This window comes from Oreochromis niloticus, linkage group LG10, assembly GCF_001858045.2.
Source record: "Oreochromis niloticus isolate F11D_XX linkage group LG10, O_niloticus_UMD_NMBU, whole genome shotgun sequence".
Classification (NCBI taxonomy): domain Eukaryota; kingdom Metazoa; phylum Chordata; class Actinopteri; order Cichliformes; family Cichlidae; genus Oreochromis; species Oreochromis niloticus.
The window spans coordinates 22450565-22465618 of record NC_031975.2 but is presented as its reverse complement, the minus strand read 5'-3'; the positions used below and the strand labels follow the sequence as shown (position 1 = coordinate 22465618).

Below are 15054 nucleotides of genomic sequence, written 5' to 3'. Positions count from 1 at the left end.
TTCTGGTTATTGTCCAGCGTTTGTAGAACAATCTCCACAACTTAACAGGACTGTTTTGTTTTTTGACATTCATTGATGATGGCTTTCTGTCACCACAGACTCACAAAAACCCTTCAGTTCAAAAGAAGTACTAGTTTCTACAGGCTATATTCCATCCAACGTGTGAGAGAGTCAAATTACTTAATAATCCCTCCTTTTTCCTGCACTGGGAAAACACATTAAATTTTGTCCTATTAAATCAGACAGCCAAAATGCATTTGAAGTAATTCATTTGCATCAATCTGAACTTGTGTCAACTTGAAGCAATAACATCGCCGCTCTGCAAAATAGAAGCTCTTTTGCTCATGGATGAGACTAATTAATGCCTGCTGTGTTCTCATCATTCTCCTTCCCCATTCATTTGGCATATTAGGCAAAATGCTCTGAGAAATGTAATTACATTCATGTATCATTAATAGCGTATCTCAGTGTTATTTCGGAGAACAGAGAATTATGGAGTTGTGCCCCACTGCGTGTTTCACAAAAAGGATTGCAGAAAAGTAACATTATCTTTCAATAAAGTTATAAATACTTCAAATATTTGCCTAGAGAAATAAGATAGTAGTGTACTAAGCCCTGGAAGATTATGGAATAACATTTGTCATCTTCTATTATTTGCATTTAGTAAAAAGAAAACCTCTTTTATTCTAGGAAAGCCATTCTTATCAAGGATTACTGGATATGTCTACATTCAGATCTGTGCTGTCGTCATACTTGGTATTCATGAGGCTTTTTGGCCTCACTATACAAACAGTAACCTGTGGTCGCTAGTATGGAATTGCATGTCTGCCATCTCAGTCGTGGCAATTCATTATTTTTGAAAGGAATACCAATCTAGAAACACATTTGAATACATTTCTTTCTTTCTCTTTGCAACACTTTTTAAGTATGAGGTTTTCTCAAGGTGGATCTTGAAATTAAATAATTATCAAGTTTTGAATAAAGAACAGCATATCTAACCCTGACAAATAAATAAATAAATCAAGGATTATAAGGCTGCCAGAGAAAACGATATCAAGTGGACTTTTCTAACAGCTACTTAAATCACATAAGTCGCAAACTACAGCAAACAAATTCAACTTATTGTTCGAGTACCTTCAAACAGCTGACCTTCTCTTGGTTCTCCTTCTAGCACAAGTTAAGGGAGTTCCAGTGACTTGCTGATGCGTGATGTTATGTGATCTGTCTGGCGGATACATCAGAAATTACAATACCAAACTTCAATATGCAAATATTCTGACAGCTGAAAATGTCCAGTTTCACAGACAATTGTAAAAATGCTATTGCAACAGAAGAAGAGAGCATTAATGAGTACATACAGTCATGCAGGTTCCAAGTTATTCCAAAGGTTTTACACTGATGTTTAGAAATCAATGCGGTTTGCCTTCTTCTGAAATCCATTAAACTAATCTATTTATATAAAGATCTGGGTTTCCACTGTTAAACTCTCATACTATAAAGTTAAAGGCCTCCACTTGCTGTTGTTCGAAGGTGAACGTACACTCGAAATCTCCCTCAAGAACAATTAAGGCTATCAACACTTGGTTAAAAAAAAATCTGTTAATGACTCTTTTAATTTAGAGTTAAATTATGTAATTAAAAAACACCGAGGGTCAGCACATTTGAATCCATGACATGACTCCATTAGCTTAAGTGCACTTTTAAAAACCCCTTGCTTGGGTTAGTGTTGATTGTGGCGGCCTGGCTGCAGATGAGGAAAAAAAGAATAGCTCACTGCTTGCTTCAGCTCTATCGCTAAGCTGTATTGATCTCTATTGGATTTGGTCCATAACATACTCTCACCTAACTCTGAGGTTAACCCCCAAAGGCGCCTTAAAGACTCTCTGAAGTTTATAGTGACTCTTCCAGGCGAGGAGAATGAATGAAGTATGGTTCCTACAGCGCCCAAAGGTAACTTCAGCCTAGCTAAATCACAGTGCACTGCTTCCAAAGCACTGACTCCCATTTTTTTTCATTACTCTTCATAAGACTTTTGTGGAGGGTTTAGAGGTAATCAAACTGATAGAGGAGAGATAGGGGATAAGTGTAATTTTTAAATTTTAATTTCTTTTTCCCCCCCTGTCTGCCGTACACACACTCACTGTCGCCATACACACTCTATACTCCCTGGTCCAGACACCAACACCCCCAGATGGGCAATCAGCCCCCAGACCAAACTAATTGAAGTTGGGGAGATAAAAGAGTAACAAACGGCCTATAATCTTGGAAGAAAGTTGTGACTAATTCTGAATGAAGCTACGTCAGACTGGGAACAGGTCCTTGCATCACTCTACGATCTCGTTGGGGAACTGCCGCGTGATTTTCTACTATATTTGAGCATTGAACGCATTGTCTTACTACAGGTCTTATTCACTCACAACATTCACACAAGCACTTTTTTTCTGTCACTAACATTCATGCACACTCACAGTCAGAAAGGTGTCAGGGGCGATGTTGGTTTCAGCATCTTGCCCAAGGATACCTTGACATGCAGACCAGGACAGCCAGGGATTGAACCTTCAAGCTTTGGATTCATAGACAATCCGATTAATACTACTGCTGATTAGTGGAAAACCCACTCTATCGCCAACTACAACAACTCCCTACCATAGCAGTGGAAGAAAGGTGGCACCACTTGCGGTACTTACAGAAGTCTGTTTATTTCAACATATATAAATGGGAGCCAGTCCAGACCAAGGCAAAAATCTGTTACAATGCCCTTTTATGAGGCTTATAAACCATTACATCTCCCAGTTAGATATACCTGACACACCACTGCTCTTAATTCATTCCTTCATCCCTTAAGTTTGTCCAAATGTCAGCCTAAGAATAAATAGGAACAGAATAAGGTATAAAGAAAAGGTATTTATTTAAATACATACAAGTACAATTGGAATAGATTACTACAGTTTACAACATTTTGAAGGAATTGGTTTTATTTCATGCACACAGATATGAACACATTCATGCGCACTCCTTTTCAGATGTGCAGTTTGTATACAGAGTTGACACCTTTGGGATTTATCAAACTTAATAAATCGTAATATTTCAGCCTTACTTTTAGTAAGGGCGGTATGCAGCCTTGGAAGTGTCCAGCAAACAAAAACACAGGCTAATCAAAACATGAACTGCCAGTTTGGATAAAAAGAGAAGCTCTGCAAGGCAACGTGTCAGCCTAACCTTACTGTTGTTTTATGACATCAAATTTAGAGTGGAGAGAATACAAGCATAATTTCCATTCCTTCAATTCCCTCCCAGTGTTTGTTTTTCCCTCTTCATGATCAGAATGGTAGTTCCTGATTAAGCCATAAAAACTGGCAACCACTTTGATAGCCAGGTGGAAGTGGGGTCCTTGCTAAATTCCTGGTAGCTATGCACGTTACTTGTGCTTCTTTATAAAAATCTTACTGTGGCTTTCACATGAACTTTGGTAGGTGACCTAAATTAAATTTATATGCATTCATACAAAGACGATCTCATTTCCCCCCCCCTTTTTTTTTTTTTTTTACTGGGATCAGTGCCCTGATGAGAGCTCAGTCATCACGGGGACCACTGTTGCCGTCACCCTCAACATCTTCTCGAGCTCTTCTCTCACCCTTCTCTTGAGCTCGTGTTCCTTCTTCCTGATGTTGCTATCACTCTATATAGTTACATGTATCAATGCAGCCATTTTCCTCTGGTTGATCACCACTACTATAACCAGTTGATTGGCCAACACCAGTTTGTTTGTCTGTATCTGGATGTTGCACATATACATGCCCATATAAAGACCGAGAGAAAGAGACAGCTACAAAAGGTCAACCATGGGCACCTAGGATTTAGAGGCTGAAGCCAGACTTACAGCTGGATTTCTCGCTGGATTCTTGCACAAGTATGCTTACCTTTAAGGCCCTGCAGTGTTGCTAGGTCCTGCTGTGCCATGCTGAGCTATGATGGGTAGAGCAGGGAGATGCCTGTGCAGTCAGACCACTCACACCTGGAGAGGAGCCAGAGACCAGTCACTGCTCTGCAGCTACAGTTAATGGAGTGGCACGCAGCACAGAAAGAGACTTATGCCACAAAGTGTTTGTGTTTGCACGCTCATGCTGCCTCCATGTGCCTGTTGTAACACACATACCTATGCACACACACGCTATGCCTCAGGCTCTCACCACTGGCATTGATCAGCGCAGCAAGAGTTCTGTTAGACTACGGAGTCATCAATGTTAATTTAACTTTTGAGAGTGTTAAAATCAAGAGCCTGCTAGTGTTTATATAATTCCACATCTGTCAGAGATATGCAAATGCTCCGATAAAAGCTCCAATAAAAATAACAGCTTCAGAACCAAATGAGCTTCATGAACGAAAAGACAAATTTCCACTGAATCGGCAACAATTATGAGTGATTGCGACATTAGAATCAGCACTGAATAATGTGCAAAATACAATGTTTTATAGAATCACAGATGGTGGATGGAGGAGGACACATGACAACAAGCGCAGCTATCATCTCTCTTTCCTCCTCTGTATATGCATGGCTGGAATCCAACTGTGGATGAACACTGAGCTCAGCTAGAGTTGATAGATGCCATTTTTCTTGGCAAGCAATCATACCTGTGCCAGTATTTCTTGTCCCTTTTATTCTTGCTCTCTCTCACTACCTCTCAAGAGAGAAGTCAGTTAGCTTGATAAGTGATATATATTTAGCCTTGATAGCAGCTGGAGAGCGCATGCACGGCATAGAAATGCAGGGACGTATCAGGAGAGTAGACAATTCAAGCGCATCAGGGAATTCGGGCATTGTTTTCATTAATTGCCTTCGTTGTCACTGTCCCTCTCCCACTCTTTCAGAGTCTCTCTTATTCTGTCTACCACTAACTCACTCTCATCCAAGTTCCTCTCCTCAGTTCTGGCTTGAAGGACATATATGAGGCTGACTGCTGTTACCACTTCTCTGAAACATCCCCTGTGTGGAAAATATGAGTAGAAAAGTGTTTTTACTCCCAGTATGTTTTTTTTTTTTTTTTTTTTTTTTTTCTCCTTGCGTTAAGAGGGAGAATATGTTTGAGGTCAAGGAAAGCATCTCGGCTACCTTGATTTCTGAGTGGAGCTGATTGGCTAGCTTCACCTCTAATCAGCAGCAATCATAAGTTTGATTAAAGATGTTGGATCGCCTGTAATGACGGTAAAATCTTGATGACAGAGGGCCTAATAATGATAATAACCAGGGTACTGGTGATGATGCACTACTGGTGGCTCACCTCTGATCATCTGAAATGCTTGGTGGTGCCAAACTGTTGCTAAAGGTTTTTATTTGCTTCAGTGCAGCCAATTGAACTTGAAGCCACAGTGAATGACCATTTTCCAAAGAAAGCTGTACTTTACAATAGCATCAAGTCCTAGAATCAAAAGTAAAAGAATGAGAGAAATTGAAGGGGTTTGTGTGAACTACTTGCAGTGTAATGCACTGGATTCACATTGAATGATTCAAATTCAATCTGTTGTCATATCATGTATTTACATTCACAAAAATATGCATATGAATGTTCTTTGCAAAGAAACTGTCAGATTTATGAAATGTGCAATTTGGGCAATTTTGTTCTTACCATGTAGTTGGCAGTGAATCACACGTTCTAAATTGATAGGTGTATACCAGGTATTTGCAATCAGCATATTGTAGCTCTCTTGCTTCCGCTTGTAAAGAATAACATTTTCCTTCAGGGGGATGTTGAACATTAAAAATAAAATGTCCAGTAAACTGCCAAAAAAGTAAGGAAGTAGCCAAACAATATCCTTTGTTTGTACCAGTAAGGCCTATCGATTTTCAGTTTGGTCATCAATACCAGGACTGATATGTTGCATGCAGAACTGGTGGAAGTGCCTATCAACACTGCTTAAATCAAGCACATGCAAGTACAAACGGCACAGCACAAAAGGAGTTCAGAGTGGTTGCTTTTAAATGACGGAGCAGAGTAACTTGTAACACACATAAATAAAAACACAAAAAACACCCAGCACGCCCCTACGGGCGGTTTATCCTTCAAGCTCGGGTCCTCTACCAGAGGCCTGGGAGCTTGAGGGTCCTGCGCAGTATCTTGGCTGTTCCCAGGACTGCGCTCTTCTGGACAGAGATCTCCGATGTTGTTCCCGGGATCTGCTGGAGCCACTCGCCTAGCTTGGGAGTCACCGCACCTAGTGCTCCGATTACCACGGGGACCACCGTTACCTTCACCCTCCACATCCTCTCGAGCTCTTCTCTGAGCCCTTGGTATTTCTCCAGCTTCTCGTGTTCCTTCTTCCTGATATTGCTGTCATTCGGAACCGCTACATCGATCACTACAGCCGTCTTCTTCTGTTTGTCTACCACCACTATGTCCGGTTGGTTAGCCACCACCATTTTGTCCGTCTGCATCTGGAAGTCCCACAGGATCTTAGCTCGGTCATTCTCCATCACCCTTGGGGGCATCTCCCATTTTGACCTTGGGACTTCCAGGTTATACTCGGCACAGATGTTCCTGTACACTATGCCGGCCACTTGGTTATGGCGTTCCATGTATGCCTTGCCTGCTAGCATCTTGCACCCTGCTGTTATGTGCTGGATTGTCTCTGGGGCATCTTTACACAGCCTGCACCTGGGGTCTTGCCTGGTGTGATAGACCCCAGCCTCTATGGATCTTGTACTCAGAGCTTGTTCTTGTGCTGCCATGATTAGTGCCTCTGTGCTGTCTTTCAGTCCAGCTTTGTCCAGCCACTGGTAGGATTTCTGGATATCAGCCACCTCCTCTATCTGCCGGTGGTACATACCGTGCAGGGGCCTGTCCTTCCATGATGGTTCCTCGCCTTCCTCCTCTTTCTTGGGTTTCTGCTGCCTGAGGTATTCACTGAGCACACTGTCAGTTGGGGCCATCTTCGTGATGTATTCGTGGATGTTTCTTGTCTCATCCTGGACTGTGGTGCTGACACTCACCAGTCCTCGGCCCCCTTCCTTCCGCTTAGCGTACAACCTCAGGGTGCTAGACTTGGGGTGAAACCCTCCATGCATGGTAAGGAGCTTTCTTGTCTTGATGTCAGTGGCTTCTATCTCCTCCTTTGGCCAGCCTATTACCCCAGCAGGGTACCTGATCACGGGCAGGGCGTAGGTGTTGATGGCCCGGATCTTGTTCTTACCATTCAGCTGACTCCTCAGGACTTGCCTGACCCTCTGCAGGTACTTGGTGGTTGCAGCTTTCCTAGCGGCCTCTTCATGGTTCCCATTCGCCTGTGGGATCCCCAGGTACTTGTAACTGTCCTCTATGTCTGCAATGTTGCCTTCTGGTAGTTCAATCCCTTCAGTTCTGACTACCTTCCCTCTCTTTGTTACCATCCGACTACACTTCTCCAGCCCGAATGACATTCCAATGTCATTGCTGTATAGCCTGGTAGTGTGTATCAGTGAATCGATGTCTCGTTCACTCTTGGCATACAGCTTGATGTCATCCATGTACAGGAGGTGGCTGACAACCGCTCCGTTCCGTAGTCGGTATCCATAGCCAGTCTTGTTAATGATCTCACTGAGGGGGTTCAGGCCTATGCAGAACAGCAGTGGGGACAGAGCATCTCCTTGGTAGATCCCGCACTTGATGGTGACTTGTGCTATGGGCTTGGAGTTGGCCTCTAGTGTTGTGTGCCACATCCCCATTGAGTTCCTGATGAAGGCTCTTAGGGTCCTGTTGATCTTGTACAATTCTAGGCATTCCAGTATCCAGCTGTGGGGCATTGAGTCATAGGCCTTCTTGTAATCAATCCAGGCTGTGCACAGGTTGGTCAGTCTGGTCTTGCAGTCTCGGCTGACTGTTCTGTCTACCAGTAGCTGGTGTTTTGCGCCTCTGGTATTCTTGCCAATCCCTTTCTGTGCCCCGCTCATGTATTGACCCATGTGCCTGTTCATCTTAGCCGATATGATGCCTGACAGGAGCTTCCATGTAGTACTGAGGCAGGTTATTGGTCGGTAGTTGGATGGGACCGGTCCCTTCTTGGGGTCCTTGGGGATCAGGACCGTCCGACCTTCGGTTAGCCATTCCGGGTGTCTCTCGTTAACTAGCAGCTGGTTCATTTGTGCTGCCAGACGCTCGTGGAGTGCAGTCAGCTTCTTCAGCCAGTAGGCGTGAACCATGTCGGGCCCTGGTGCTGTCCAACTCTTCATACTGGAGACCCTTTCTTGGATGTCTGCCACTGTGATGGTTACTGGACCCTGTTCAGGGAGGTCGCTATGGTCTGCCCTCAGATCCACTAGCCACTGAGCATTGCCGTTATGGGTTGCGTCCTTCTCCCATATGCTCTTCCAGTATTGCTCCGTCTCCAGCCTTGGTGGTGCTGTTCTGTTATTGTTCCCTTGCCACTGAGAGTACACCTTTGCTGGTTCTGTGGAGAACAGCTGGTTTATTCTCCTGCCTTCTATCTCTCTGGTGTACCTCCTCAAGCGGCTGTGAGTCGTTGCTTGGCAGTTTCCAAGGCCTCAGGTATGGACAGCTTGCTGTATTTCTTATGCACCTTCTTTGTCCCGCCTTTCTGCAACTCCGTTAGTTGGCTAACCTCCCTCCGTGCTACTTTGATCTTGCCCTCTAGCCTCCTTCTCCATGGAGGGTACTGCCCCTTGTGGCTGTTCAACTTGTAGCCAAGCATCTCACTGATCACTGCTGCCGTAGTGTAGATCAGCTTGTTAGTGTCGGTAATCGTGGTTGTAGGTATCGTCCGTAGCGCTGCATTAACATCATCTAGCAGACCTTCTGAGGGTACTTCACGTAATCTTGGTAACCGGCTAGGGGGGGTCCAGGTTTCAAGCTTGGCCATGATCCTATCTTTCAGGTCAGTTCCTCTCGCACTCAACGATCCTTCTCCTATCGCACTTGGGGCTATGTACCCAATCTCGGGTGGGGGTGATGATATCTCCCCCCTGACCTGGCGTCCTGACTCCTCCTTGCCGTAGCATTTATGTTGTACCTCGTCAATCTCTAGCTGTGAGAGCAGTCCCTTCTTTCGAATGTTGGAACACTGAGCTACTAGTTGTTTCGCCGTCATTGTGGATGTTGGGTATCGAAGAATCCATAGGTCCCTCATCCTATTCATGTAACCCCTTCCGCCAGGGTTACTTGCGTAGTAGCATTCCAACAACGCCCTGTTTTCGTCTCTTGCCCACCGATGCCTTCTTGTTCCAGTAGCCCACTTGTCGTCAGGGTGCCCTGGTTCCTCAACACCTGACGCGGACCTTGTTGATCCGGGCGACGTCCGAGCCGGCATGCCTTCATATTTATCTGTCTCGCTCATGTCTGCGGTAGGCTCACTTTAGCATAGGGGGTCTAGCCTTAGGACCCTTACTGGATACAGACGCCCCAGGCAGGAATCGAACTTGCGATCTTCTGCTCCAAAGGCGTGTAGTCTAACCACTACGCTATCCAGCTATAGCGTAGTGGTTATATATATATATATATATATATATATATATATATATATATATATATATATATATATATATATATATATATATATATATATATATATATATATATATATATATATAAAAAAAAGGTTTACTGTTAGTCTTTAATTACTGTTTTTCTTTGCCTCGGCTGCAGTATTTCCTGTGCTTTACACTTCTAAACTTCCACAGCCCCAGTGTGGTTCAGTCAGTAATTTAACTTGGTAATGTTGGCAATGTTTGGCTTCACTGGTGCTTGAGACTGGGCTGTATCTATAATCATTTATACTACTGATCATACTTGTATTTCCAGCTGTTCTCTATCTGTTTACACAGCATTTTTTACTATTGGGTTTCATTGTCAGGTATGCAGCTAGCCATGCCGTGTAATGAAAAAAAGATTTGCTAAAACAAGCACTGGAAATGAACACTCAGAATACTGACTATACCCGACCATATAATGTATCAGTTGTGGAATAAAATGTCATTCCATATTGGTACATTTAAATATCAAAGTTTAATATAGGAAATGGGAGATGCGCTGTATTCATTTCCCTTGTATTGTGTTACAGTCAGCTACCTCATACCTAGTTATCAGTTGGATGCTCTTTCATATTTCACACAGTTTAGGAATGCCAAACATCCCATTTTCCAGATATGTGGTTGTAATAATAGAGCACACTTCAGTGTTTTAATATGTTGCTCACTATTAAATGCACTATACATTAGGAGTAAAAGGGTTAAAACAGCTGAGCTCAAAGAGTCGAGAGAGCAAACATACTCCCTACTGTGATGTGCTGTGCAGTTTAATTGGCTACATCAATAGATATGGAAAGATGTGCTTTCACTCTATGGGGCCAAACCTGGCCTTGGTTTTTGAAGTCAGTGCACAAGAGACATTGGCTGTAATGCCTCCTTATAGGATAACACAAAGTGAATTTTTTTTTCTAACAACAGTGAATTGCAAAGATCTAATGTGCATATGTATATGTATATATGCATGAATGCATGCATTCAAGTACATATTGCAATATTTATAGATTGCAATTGTTTTATAAACACAGTCGGCTCTCATCTTTACAACCCTGCCACTCCTGCAACTAGCTTGCTAATAGAGGTGTCAATAGGAGATTTTAGAGAACAGACATGCAGCAAATGTAAACACGAGTACACGAGGACGATTATGTGAAGGAGACACATCATGAGAGCCGTGCAGTGAAATCGAAGGATTGCATCATCACTTTATATGAAAGCAGCGACACCACTGGTATGTGAGCCACAGTTACAAGCTTTGTGGTGAAATACAGTTTGACTCTGTAGCCATTTTTTCCCCCGAGTCAACATTTTGTCTTAAAAAGGATCTGTCGATGCAGATAGATAAAGAGCTTTGGAAACGTGATATAGTAAATATTGTTGTGCTTGTGTTGCTTATGCTAATTAGCAATGAATAGCTGTGGCTGTTAATGAATCAAAGTTTTACTGTTTAAAGACAGTTAAGCAAAAGAAATGAAAATGGGATTGCATCAGAATCATGCAGTTTATTTTAAAATTTGCCAAACATAACATGAACATAGTTCAGAGTAGGTCTGTGTCTGCTCTAACTAAAAATCAATACACTGGAAAAAAAAAAAACAACAACCCAAAAAACAACTTTTGTTCGTTTATAGCCAGGGTTTATGAATAGTCATTGAATCATAATCTAATTGCCGTGGGTAAAACTGATCCAAATTGAGAAAATATGTTTCTGTCATGGCTGCAGCGGCAGATGTGTGTGGTTGTGATTGAGGACCCAAGATGCAAGTACTGACTTAGAGGCGGAGAGTGAGCTTTATTTAGGAGGTTTGGTGCAAACAGAGGCGGAGAGGGCATGAACAGAAACTAAGAATAACCTTTATTGCTAATATATATTGTAATATATCTATATCATGGCTAAAGCACTTCTGGATGGATGCAAACTGCATTTCGTTGCCCTGTACCTGTGACATGTGCAATGACAATAAAGTTGAATTCTATTCTATTCTACTGGGAAAACTAGCAAAACAGACCTGAGACCTGAAGACACGAAGGGAGAAACTCAAGGAGACGACACAGAGAGGAAACGCGGGGAGACAACACAGACGGACCAGCAACAAGCAGGAGAAAACACAGGGCGTATATACACAGTGGAGTAATCGAATAGGAGACCGGAGGGAAACACAGCTGGGAGAAATCAGGGCTAACGAGGCTAGGGAAGCAAAACTAGACACATTCACATAAGACATGGGACGTTCAAAGTAAAACAGGAAATACACAACAGACACAGAGACTCGGACTATACACTGAACTTAACAAACAGACACTATGACATCATGGACAGACAGAGGGAACACAGAGAAGTGAGACCAGGGCAGGCACAGAACAAACCTAACAAATGGCAAATTTTAACGAAAGACATAACCAGAATAAACCAGAATATAGAATATTACAGGGAAACACAAAACACTGATTCATCAGACTCAGGACCATGACAGTTTCAGTTGATACGTTTATATTTAAAATTGGAACAAAAAAATACCCAGCAACAAAATATCATAATCAAATATAATCAAACTGTCTTCAACTTGGGATAAATAGTTTGTCTTTAATCTGCCTCTAACTCTTTCTTGCAGGAGAATAAAGTCAGGATGTGAAAATGGCTATTCAAAGCATGTCATCACTCACAGGTGTCCTTGAGCAACACATTGCAGTCTGCCTGCCTCAGGCTTACTGCTCCCAGATGCCCTTGCTATCTTTTACTCCTGCAGTAAGAAATGTGAATTTAACCTTCCCACGGGGGTAAAAATCACATATCCCTCTGAAAATCTGATTACATTGAGTTTAATATGGTAATTTATGTGCAACGCCAATACTCCAGCACCGACCTTATTCGTTAGTGTTTATCTCACATACGGCACCAAATGGACCACTCGTTTACAAAGTATAGGATTGATTTAAAAGACTGGGCTTACCTTAAAGCCATCCAAGTGTGGTATGTTAAATAGGCGTGTAGTGATCAGATTGATTATTAGACACATCAACACACACTCACTGATCTTTTCCCCTGGTGGTTTTAAAGAATAATCACAGCTAATCAGTACAAGTGATTATTCCTCCTAATTAAAAAGTAATCTCGATGTTCTTCTTAGGCCATTTGATCAAATTTTGCAAAGGGACTCTTTTACCGGGCCTATGGGCCATGTACACCATTTTTCATTACTACACAGTCACACCGAAGGAACCATTTCCACGGTTTCAACTTTACTCCTTAAAAACTGTTTGCTGGTACTAGTAAATAAAATCGGTATACTTACAATTACAAAGCAGAATTGATATATAGAAGCAAACAATACTTAAATAGAATGTACAAAAACTTTAATGTTAACATTTGTAAATTCTAGAAAATATAGAAGGCAAAAAAATATTCAAAATATAATGTGGAGCTTTGGCTCTGCTGTCTTGTCGTCATTCATAAGCCAGTCCTCACAATGTTACTGGCAAGTGCAAATATTGCTTCAGGGAAAGTGCAACTCTATTTTTCACATTCATGTGAATGCATGTTCATGCAAGACATGGTTACCTTTTTTGCACTTCACTGATAAACACATTTGTCCATTAGTACAATGGACAAAATTACCTGAACATTGCTATCATGTAAAATCCTGTGTTTACAGCATCAATGTATCTGAGCTGTGTTTTGAAGATTAAGTTCACAATTTAAAAGGTGTAAAAACCCAAATCAATGTGATGTATGTGTGTCAGTTTTTTCAGCGTGTGGTTCAACGGGCTGCTTTACCTGGCATTTAGAAATTGACAAACACCCTTTGACATTTTGCTCATGTCATCATCATCAAGACAAAGTTTGTGGGTAGAGGGTTGTTTTTTTACAGAGTATATGAGGTGCAAAAGCATATTGAGGTGGTCTTAGATGTGAAAAGGCAGCAGCACTGCAAAGCTTCACCCAGGGGAAAAAGCCCTGAGGGTGATAACATCGACTTTTATCACTAGTTGTATGGTTGACTGCATCCTATATTGTTCAGGGACAAGCAGACCCATCCATCTCCATTGGCTTTCATACAGTAGGCAGCTCTATGGATCAGGGAAAGAGTATCAGCGTGAAATGTCAGGGTGATTTGGTTGGCCATTTACCTTTTTGAGAACTGCTGTTGTTATTGCAGTCTCTCTCTTGCTGCCCCCTTTCTCTATAATTATATTGTTAAAATACCTCGGGCGAAATGTTGTATTCTACAGACAGAAAAACACATGGCGGAGAGGAAGAAAAACTGCATCGAAAAGATCATTTATGAGCTTCTTCGGTTGATATTTTTGGGTAATACTGTTTTTAAGGTGTACACTTATAAGCAATTTAAAGATATCTGTGTTCCTCACCTATGCAATTATTCAGAAGTTTTTGAAGGTAGCACTGTTAGGTTTGATAAGACGTAGTGTCAATCACTAACATTAGGGGTTTAGACTACAGCTAACTATATTAATCAGTAATAAAAAGACAAAATGCATATTTTGCAGTCCACTCCATCTTCTAATTTTCTGATCGACTTCTGTCTTACTAATGTATATAGATAAATATGCAAATTAATAAGTGGTAAATAAAACTTTCTTTAAGGAAGCACTGCCATTCCACTGCTGTCCTTATATATTTCCTACACATACCATTATTTTCAAATTAGTTCAACATGACTTGGAGTCACACACTAGACAACATAAAACTGTTTATTTCCCTGGAACAACACACTGTATAAATTACATTTGTTTAGGCGATGCTCAACGCTTAATTGGCAGTGGGAAACGAGAGCACAAATATCTGTTATTTTTATGCTACTTAACATACCTCTTTTATTCAAATCAGCATTTGGCAGCTCCACATAATTCTCACAGAACAATGAAGTCTTAATAATCATAGCATGTGCTATAATGAGTAATGGAACAGTCATGTTTGTCACATAGCTACAACTGCAGAGAATAACAGTGTGATATTTGAAAGGCTTCTTATTCCTGCCAGTTACTTTGATACACTACACACAACACTAAAAATTCTTTAGCACATATTTCAGAAATATTTTAAATGGATTGTCAAAAGGTGGAACGGAATAGGTCGGTGTATTTTTAAAGTGTTAACTAGAAATTTAGTGATGGAAACGTGTAGCACAAGGGGCACAATTTAAACATTTTTAGGGGCCATTAATGTTTCCAAAAGGTAGCATGTTCAGCCAGCTGTAGGAAGCTGCCCCCACCGTGGCAAAGAAAAGTTGTTTTTACCTTATTGCAACTGAAAGTCAATTTTGATGTTTCGTAATTAGCCGATGACTTCAGCATTAAAGCAATTTCATCCGCGAGTAAGATCCTTGACTGGTGGAAATCGCACATGCATTAGTTAACAGCGAGCCTGCTTGGACACATGCATGCATGGAGGCCCTATTGCATCAATCACATTCTAGCCAAAGTTTTTAATAGGAAGCAGAATGGCTTAATAAATAACACAAGTCAAGCGTATACTGTTACTAATGATCTTTAGATTAGCCATTATGAGGTGCAGAAGTGCTGGGAGT

At 41.6% G+C, this 15054-nt stretch overlaps 1 protein-coding gene and 1 long non-coding RNA gene across 5 annotated transcripts in view; one reads left to right on the top strand and one right to left on the bottom strand.

Annotated features, from left to right (window-relative positions):
• Positions 1-15054, top strand: part of fstl4 (follistatin-like 4) — a 218432-nt gene that overhangs the window by 51033 nt on the left and 152345 nt on the right. The gene's annotated exons all lie outside the window — the stretch shown is intronic.
• Positions 1-15054, bottom strand: part of LOC102082446 (uncharacterized) — a 28576-nt gene that overhangs the window by 11432 nt on the left and 2090 nt on the right. Inside the window, exon 2 of the long non-coding RNA XR_001224976.3 lies at positions 3921-4015. This is a non-coding gene — a long non-coding RNA (uncharacterized LOC102082446). The remainder of the gene's footprint in view (positions 1-3920; positions 4016-15054) is intronic.